This window comes from Aulostomus chinensis, chromosome 21, assembly GCF_037954235.1.
Source record: "Aulostomus chinensis isolate RoL2024-O1b breed Wild chromosome 21, RoL_Achi_v1.0, whole genome shotgun sequence".
Taxonomy (NCBI): Eukaryota; Metazoa; Chordata; class Actinopteri; order Syngnathiformes; family Aulostomidae; genus Aulostomus; species Aulostomus chinensis.
Genome location: NC_141340.1, coordinates 21880729 through 21889380, shown reverse-complemented (window position 1 = coordinate 21889380; position 8652 = coordinate 21880729). Strand labels below are relative to the sequence as shown.

The 8652-nt window shown below is 44.5% G+C and overlaps 1 pseudogene; it reads left to right on the top strand.

Annotated features, from left to right (window-relative positions):
• The first annotated feature begins 357 nt into the window (after window positions 1-357).
• Window positions 358-4838, top strand: LOC147242047 (uncharacterized; annotated as a pseudogene).
• The last annotated feature ends 3814 nt before the right edge of the window (window positions 4839-8652 follow it).

The window sequence follows — 8652 nt, the reverse complement described above, 5'->3', positions numbered from 1 at the left end:
CTCCATCTTGGTCAGGCGTCGGCCAAGTCTGCAGGTCTGCAGGGTGCGAAACTGCATGAGGGTGTGTGTTCAGATCACTGGTGCCCCCCCAGTCAGTCAGGTGAATACCTTAATGTTCCATCATGGTTCATCCCCTAGTGAAACACCTCACTCTCCAGGTGTCCACCATCATATTTTGTATGTATTGTGAAGTGTCAAACAAGAAAAGATTTAAGGAAATAGTGACACCATAAAAACTCCCATCAAGTTTTGACACTAGTGACAATAGATCCTCAAAAATGATCAAAACTGGCAACTGGACTCACCTCTTGTCCAGTTGAGTCCAGTTGCCTGTTTTGATCATTTTTGAGATTTACGATGACCTGGATGACTGAGAATATTCACAAATACATCCATACTCACTTTGGGGAGGACACCCTGCAGAGGGTGAGGGAGTATGAGAGATTGGCAAGTAAAGTGGCGGATTACAGGAACCACCTGGTTCAACCTGAGATGCAGGCAAAAGAGAATCTTTGCTAAAAGCTCATGGTTCACTTCCACTGTGAAAGGCCACAAAGTGGAAAGCATTCTAAAGAGAGCACCAAACCAACTCCTCAATGAGAGAGTAAGACAGGTTCACTTTACTATTGAAGTCCTAAGAACCAAAACCAATGCTTTGGAGGAAGGACTGCCAGCATGTCTTGGAAGCGGTTTCCAAGTACACTCTAACGGCACAGATAGCGAAGCACACAAAGGGCAAAGAACGGCAGATAAGGAAGTTCCAGAACCTTGAGTTCCGGTTCTACAGTTCTCACCCCAGGGGAGAACAAAAATGGACGGTAACACAGAGCAATGTTGCAAAACAGGACACCCAACAGAGCGTGGTTGCGGAACAGGACACCCAGGACAAATGGGTTAAGAATTTGTCAGACAGAGTACTCACTCCAGCCGAGTTGCAAGTCCTAGCCAAAGGACTAAACTTTGCGGTGACACTGGATGAGCTACTGGTGGTGGATGTGGTTACGGCCACAGAGTCAGCTATAAGAAACAATAAGTTGTCTGAAACAGAGGTGGAGCAGCATAAGCTTAAGGTATCGGCAGCACTCTCCAGTGCCAAGCTTCCTCCATCTAACCTCTCCAGACAGGAGAAACAGGCACTCAGCACACTGCAAAAAGATCCCAACATCACAATCTTACCAGCAGACAAAGGGAGATGCACAGTGGTCCTTAACACAGCCCATTACCACTCCAGAGTGAGCAGTGTCCTCTCTGACACAGCAACCTATGAGACTCTTAAACAAGATCCCACCAACACCTTCAAAACCAAGGTGGTTAACTGCCTACAGAAGCTGGAGAAGGAACAAGCTATCGACCAAGCTCTCTACTACAAACTCTATCCTGGTGATGCTATTCCATGCATCTACGGGCTGCCGAAAATCCATAAAGATGGCGCCCAAATCAGACCCGTTGTGAGTAGCATTAAGTCCGTAGCCTACAATGTGGCTAAGTTTCTTGCCTCCATCCTTTCTCCTCTGGTGGGTAACACCCCCCACCACTTAATAAATTCAATGGATTTTGCAGACAAAATCAGACAAATCAGTTTAGACCCTGAAGAAATCATGGTTTCATACGATGTGACATCTCTGTTCACATGCATCCCCACGGGAGATGCTGTACAGACAGTCAAGAGAAAACTTCTGAGAGACAAAACTCTTGCGAAAAGGACCAACCTCTCACCTGAACAGGTGTATGACCTTCTTGACCTTTGCCTCAACACCACCTACTTCCTATACAACAATGGTTTCTACAGGCAAAAACACGGCTGTGCCATGGGATCTCCGGTATCGCCCATTGTAGCAAACCTGTACATGGAAGAGATGGAGAGTCTAGCCTTGAGAACGTTTAGTGGCCACCAGCCGAGACATTGGTACAGATACATAGACCACACCTGGGTCACCATCACGCAAAGTGAAGTTGGGCCTTTCACTTAACATCTTAATTCGGTGGACAAGAACATCACATTCACGAGGGAGGATGCCAAAGACAACTGTTAGCTTTTCTAGACTGTGCGGTACACATTGAAAACAATGGGGAACTTAACATTGGGGTCTACAGGAAACCCACCCACACAGAATCTCTTGTTTGACTCACACCACCCACTCGAGCACAAACTAGGGGTGATCCGAACTCTTAAAATCCAAGCACAAAATATCCCCTCTAAAACAGATGGGAAAAGAAGGGAACACAACCACATCCACTCAGCTCTCCAAACTTGTAGTTATCTGAACTGGGCTTTCATTAAAAGTGCCAAGAAGCCCAGGGAGGATAAGAAAGATGAAGCCCAGAAGAAGAGGAGCATTGTCATCCCATATGTGGCAGGAGTTTCAGAGAAACTCAGAAGGGTCTTTAACACACATCAGATCCCCGTGCACGCTAAACCCAGCAACTTGTCTATCCTAAAGACAAGGTTCCAAGGTATAAACAGAGTAATGTTGTTTATGCAGTCCAGTGTAACAAGGAATGCTCTGACCTGTACATAGGGGAGACAAAAGAACCACTGCACAAACACATGGTGCAACACAGGAGAGCCACAACAACAGGCCAGGAATCAGCAGTCCACCTCCACCTCAAGGAGAAGGGGCACTCCTTTGACAATCACAAGGTGCGCATTCCAGCCAGGGAGGACAGATGGTTTGAAAGAGGGGTGAAAGAAGCCATACATGTCAAACTAGAACATCCATCTTTAAACAGAGGAGGGGGCCTCAGACACCACCTATCACCCACCTACAATGCCGTCCTTAGATCCCTCTCCAGGAGGTGCAGCCAGCTTTCACACCTTCACTCAGGTGACCTGAACAACTCTTGTAAGAGGGCTGGGAGGGGAACGACCCGAAACTGAGGCCAACGACTCACATCACCACCTAATGAGCCTATTGTTCTGGCCTTGCCACCACTTGATTTTGCCACCACCCTCCCTTGGGTGGTTATATACCTGATACTTTCCACCAGAATTTTAGAACTGAAGGAGCTTCTTGGATGAGAGGTGAAATATCTTCACTTCCAAGAGGTGAGTCCAGTTGCCTATTTTAATTATTTTAGAGAATTACGATGACCTGGATGACTGAGAATATTCACAAATACATAGAGACGATAGAGAAAATGTACATCTAAAGATGGTTTGACCAATGCACTGGTTTGAGTTTCTGTCTGGGGAATTTGTGTTCCGCTCAGTTTAAAGAAAATATCAAGCTTTTTTTCATGCAAATACTTGGTTGTAATGGTTTATAATCTCTTATCCTGGGCACCATATGAAGCTCTCCAAAAGAGACAGAGGATTTATTCTCTCTGTCACCTTGAGTCTTTTAGGATTTTTACTTTACTACTTCTGTGTTTATGAGTGTTCTACACTATTGCAGTACTTAATGGTCTAAATTTCTGTCCATTACTTTAAAGGGAAAATTACTCCGTCAAATAAAAAAACCTAACCAAGGGCTGTGGGCCAGCCCCTCGAGAATTTCTATGAAACATTTTAACATAAATCATTCAGGCCAACAATACCATTTGTGACCTCAACCATCTCCTTAATAGTGGATACAAACTGTTTGCATCAAACTGGAGGTACAGCGTACCATGATGCTTTTGCAGAAAGAGTTGTGTTTGTGTTGGGTTAATTGCAAGAGAAGAAAGTGTGTCACTCTTCAGGCTCTATTTGCACAAAGTTTAGTGAGGGATGTTTCAGCCGTGGGGCCTCTTCAGCTCAACAAGCGCTTGGTAAATGATCTCATGCCACCTTGACATGATTAAAGGAAAAGCAGCAGTACTACTACAACGGCTACCTGACTAGTAGATTTCTTTAATTCAAATGTCACTGCTGTTAAATGTAAAGATTAAAGTTAAACCAGCATACACACCGGAAACACTAAGATCAAGAAAATAAGGTGTCACACACTCCAGGTTCCATATGTATACAATGTCTGTGTAGGTTCTCATTCATCCAGGTCATCGTAGATCGAAGCGAAGTAAAATCTGGTCAACTGGACGTAAGTTTATCTTGAAGACGTTTCACCTCTCATCCGAGAGGCTTCTTCAGTTCTAGTGAAGAGTGTGGAAACTCCAGCTTATAAACCTATGTGGGAGTGGTCAGTGCTATTGTGGTGGAAACGACCCTCCCGAGACTCACCTGGCCTCTCCAAACGACAGTCGTTGTGCGGTGTCAGGGAGTTTCAGGGGTGGTCGCACCGCATCCCTGTGTCTTTTAAACCAGACAACACTCTGAGACAAAGACTGGTTCACCCCAAAGATCCCACCCCTCACAGCCAGAAAAGCAATCTGGTATACGCTGTCAGATGCAGTGAGGCCTGCACGGATCTCTACATAGGGGAAACCAAACAGCCCCTCAACAAGCGCATGGCCCAACATAGAAGAGCCAACTCTGGAGGACAGGACTCAGCGGTTTTCCTCCACCTCAAGGAGGAAAGCCACTCCTTCCAGGACGACCATGTCCAAATTCTCGACAGAGAGGACAGATGGTTTGAAAGAGGAGTTAAAGAAGCCATCCACGTCAGGATAGAGAAACCATCTTTGAACAGAGGAGGTGGACTGCGACATTTCCTTTCACCTATTTACAACCAAGTCCTTTCAAAGCTTCCCCAAAGAGTTCAGCTGAAAGACCCATGTGGAACGGCTGATGCCAGCACAGCCCATTAGCATCTGAGTGGTCGGTGAAACTCCCTAACGACCACCCCTGAAACTCCCTGACACCGCACAACGACTGTCGTTTGGAGAGGCCAGGTGAGTCTCGGGAGGGTCGTTTCCACCACAATAGCACTGACCACTCCCACATAGGTTTATAAGCTGGAGTTTCCACACTCTTCACTAGAACTGAAGAAGCCTCTCGGATGAGAGGTGAAACGTCTTCAAGATAAACTTACGTCCAGTTGACCAGATTTTACTTCGCTTCGATCTATGTATACAATGTGTCATGAGGGACATTTCAGCCGTGTGGCCCAGGCTTTATGGGGGTCTGACTAGTTACACCCCAGAAGGTGATGACATCACACAAATTGGTGCTGCAGCCAATCAGTTCAATACATCAATATGCACAAAATACATTTCAAAAATAACAAATCTATTTCATAGGACTTAATCTCTAGTTATTATTACAAATTTTTCCATATATTTTTAACATGAATTAAAGAACTCTACTCAGGTAGTTTGACAAAGTTTGGCAGCTACTGATACACTGCATTTTGTATTTGAATAAATATCAAAATATCTCTGCATTTGAGTGCATCATCCACTGCCCCCAACCTTGACAGATGTGTCGGTCTCACACACACACACACACACACACACACACACACACACACACACACACACACAAACTTCTTCATATAGAGACTCTTGATAGAAGATCAATTGATTTTTGTAATTCTGTCATGCTGTGGTACTGTTTGGATGAACTGATGGATTTTTCATTTTCGTGCTTCTGAGAGCACACCTAGCTTGTCTCGAGCTTCTCTGCCTTTCACAGAGCTTTTGCAGCCACAGAGGCTGCAGGAGGAATTTGGATCCTACTTACAGATTCCCCCAGCGTTTGTGGAGTTGTGAGGTGCATCTCAGGTCTCATTCATCACACCTACCTCTGTTCACCCTGTACAACAGGGTATCATTACGACTCTGCCCCTAGCTAGTCAAACTCCTGCTTAGTTCCTGACATCATTTTGCAAAGCGGACTCCCTGCTCCAACACATCACGCTCGACACATTTTGCAAATGTTGGACCGAAGCTAGCAAAGGCTTTCTTTGTTGCAGTGTAGATGACATCAGTGAAGCCCATGAAGAAGATCTATAATGACATTTTAACATTTAATTTGTAATGTAAAATGGATGTTTTATATTTAATTTGCACATTAATGAAACACTGACATTTTCCTTTGAGGATTAAACTACCCAGCTTTGAACGTGAACATTAAAGTTAAATTCTACATTTTTCTAAGAATATCAACCTCTGCACTGATGCTCGGTTCCCAACCTCCTCACGAGGCCCCGTGGTTAGGGAGCAAACAGCAGGCTGTCTGGAAATACACTGAAATGGTTTCTCTCTGGACGATAAATTTAATAATGCAATTGAACCTTTAGAGTTTAATCATCTAAACAGTTCATGATGCTTAATTGGACACATAATTATTGAAATGCAATGGAATGATGTTTGAACCTCTTTACTTCCTCAATCAAATAAAATACATGGAGTTTGTTTTGGTTTTTTAAATATTTAGAAATTTTAATTTGAATCAATGCAGTTAATGTTTCCATTCAAGAATCAGTGGCAATTTGGATGTTTATCTTACCTTTGTGGTTTCACATTAGCATAAATATTTACTCGTATTGTGATGACAGCCATTTTGGACGGCTCCTCAAGTGCACTGCTGTTGTTCCCGGAAGGATTAAATTATGGATTATACTGCTGTTGTGGGGCTGCACGGTGGTGCAGTGGTTAACGCTGTGGCCTCACAGCAAGAAGGTTCCGGGTTCGAGTCCCGGCTCGGGCACGGGATCTTTCTGTGTGGAGTTTGTATGTTCTCCCTGTGCCTGTGTGGGTTCTCTCCAGGTACTCTGGCTTCCTCCCACCGTCCAAAGACATGCAATTGGGGACTAGGCTGATTGATACTCTAAATTGACCGTAGGTATGAATGTGAGTGTGAATGGTTGTTCATCTCTGTATGTCCTGCGATGGACTGGCAACCTGTCAAGGGTGAACCCCGTAGATGCTGGGATAGGCTCCAGCCCCCCACGACCCTTACTAGTAAGGAATAAACGAAAGACGACGACGACTGCTGAAATGGATGACACGTCATGATTATGTATGGTTAGGGCTAGGCTCTTATGGACTCATGTATCAGATATGATTAATATTATAAAATAAAATTGAAACTTGAAAAGTACAGACAGACCCATCTACAAAAAAATCTAAAACATAAATATCTGATTGAAGAGGACGAGCGAAGCCTTTCTAATAAAGAGTTTACTTGAATGAACCTGCTGTCATGGGAATTCCAACTCTTTTGATGAGCCAGATGATTTGGCTCAGCTCAGCAACAAGAGCTGTCTCTCATGTAATTAGATTTTACTTTGGTACCGAAAGCTTAATTAAAGACACTTCAAACACTATCGAACCCTTCCAAACAAATCACACTCCGGACAGAACGTGGTAACCAACCACGCTGCAGAAGCATGATATTCCAATGCTTCCCATACAAAGACTTTATTTGTGTAGCCTACCCAGGTAAATGGAGACCCGCCCACGAAGATTAAATACAAATTCTACTTTCTTCCTATCAACAATTTCATTTCACAGCGCACAGAGCATCTGCCTCCAGCCCCTCCCATTTGGTCATCGCACACCAAGCATCAGCCCTGGCCTCAGCAGTTTAGCCTCCTGATGCACCTTCAGTGTCAAGCAGCGTGTAGAGCTGCCGAGTCTTCCAGGGGTCAGTGGAGGTTTTTGCCCTGAGCTGAAAGCACCAGCCAGTCGTTTCTGCATTGATGCCTAAAATAACACATTGCTGTGTTTAATGTTCATGTTGTCTTACGAGTCACATCGGGGTTTGTAGAAGAATCTGCTCCAGTTGGTCCTGGATGGATAACAAGAGGATCACGGATGATGTAAATGAATATGGGGACATTACAACATAAACCTGTTAGCACCCCAGGTAAATGAAGGGGACATGTTTTGTGTAACTTAGCACACACAAACTGACTGAGGTGACCAGTGCTGTAATTTGCCTGCTAGCCAATGAGTGAGCAGAACATTTGCAGAGCCGTTGCAGCGAGATGCAGATGGATTCAACAGCTCAAATCACGTTACCAATATCACACCATCATATTTGTTCTTTGTCTCCGTACTTTCTTTGCATTTTGAGTAGAAGTCAGCTGCAGAGAGTGAACTGTGCAATTTAAAACGTGATTCAAAATACTACCAATTTGGAGTTATTCACAAGTATTACTGTGACTGAACCTATATTCAAAATTGTACATTTTTTTAAATTGGCGGGAAGGTGGTGCAGTGGTCACCACTGTCGCCTCACAGTAAGAAGGCTGGGGGTTCGAGTCCCGGCTCGGGCACGGGATCTTTCTGTGTGGAGTTTGCATGTTCTCCCTGTGCCTGCGTGGGTTCTCTCTGGTACTCCGGCTTCCTCCCACCATCCAAAGACATGCATTTGGGGCTGATTTGATACTCCAAACTGACCGTAGGTATGACTGTGCGTGTGAATGGTTGTTTGTCATATAAGTTGGCCCTGCGATGAGCTGGCGACCTGTCCAGGGTGAAGGCTGCTCCAGCCCCCCCCCCCCTTAATAGGAATAAGCAGAAGAAAATGGATGGAAGGATTTTTTAAATTAAAATAGTAATTCTCAGTCATTTACTGATGTCACTCAGAGAGAGGGCGTGGTCTCAGTTGAGAACCAGAGAGAGATGGGATATAATCTGCAGATACTGGGATGTTTTGAGAGACATAAGGTGCAATAAAATGTAAAAAAAAAAAACCTGATGTGCTTTCTTTGGTGATGCTCCGAACCTTAATTACTCATCCCAGCTAAACCCACAGTCATGATGTAACTAACTTAGGAATGACAACTAGCATGAACAGAAAGGATCCCTGATGCCTCGCCTCTC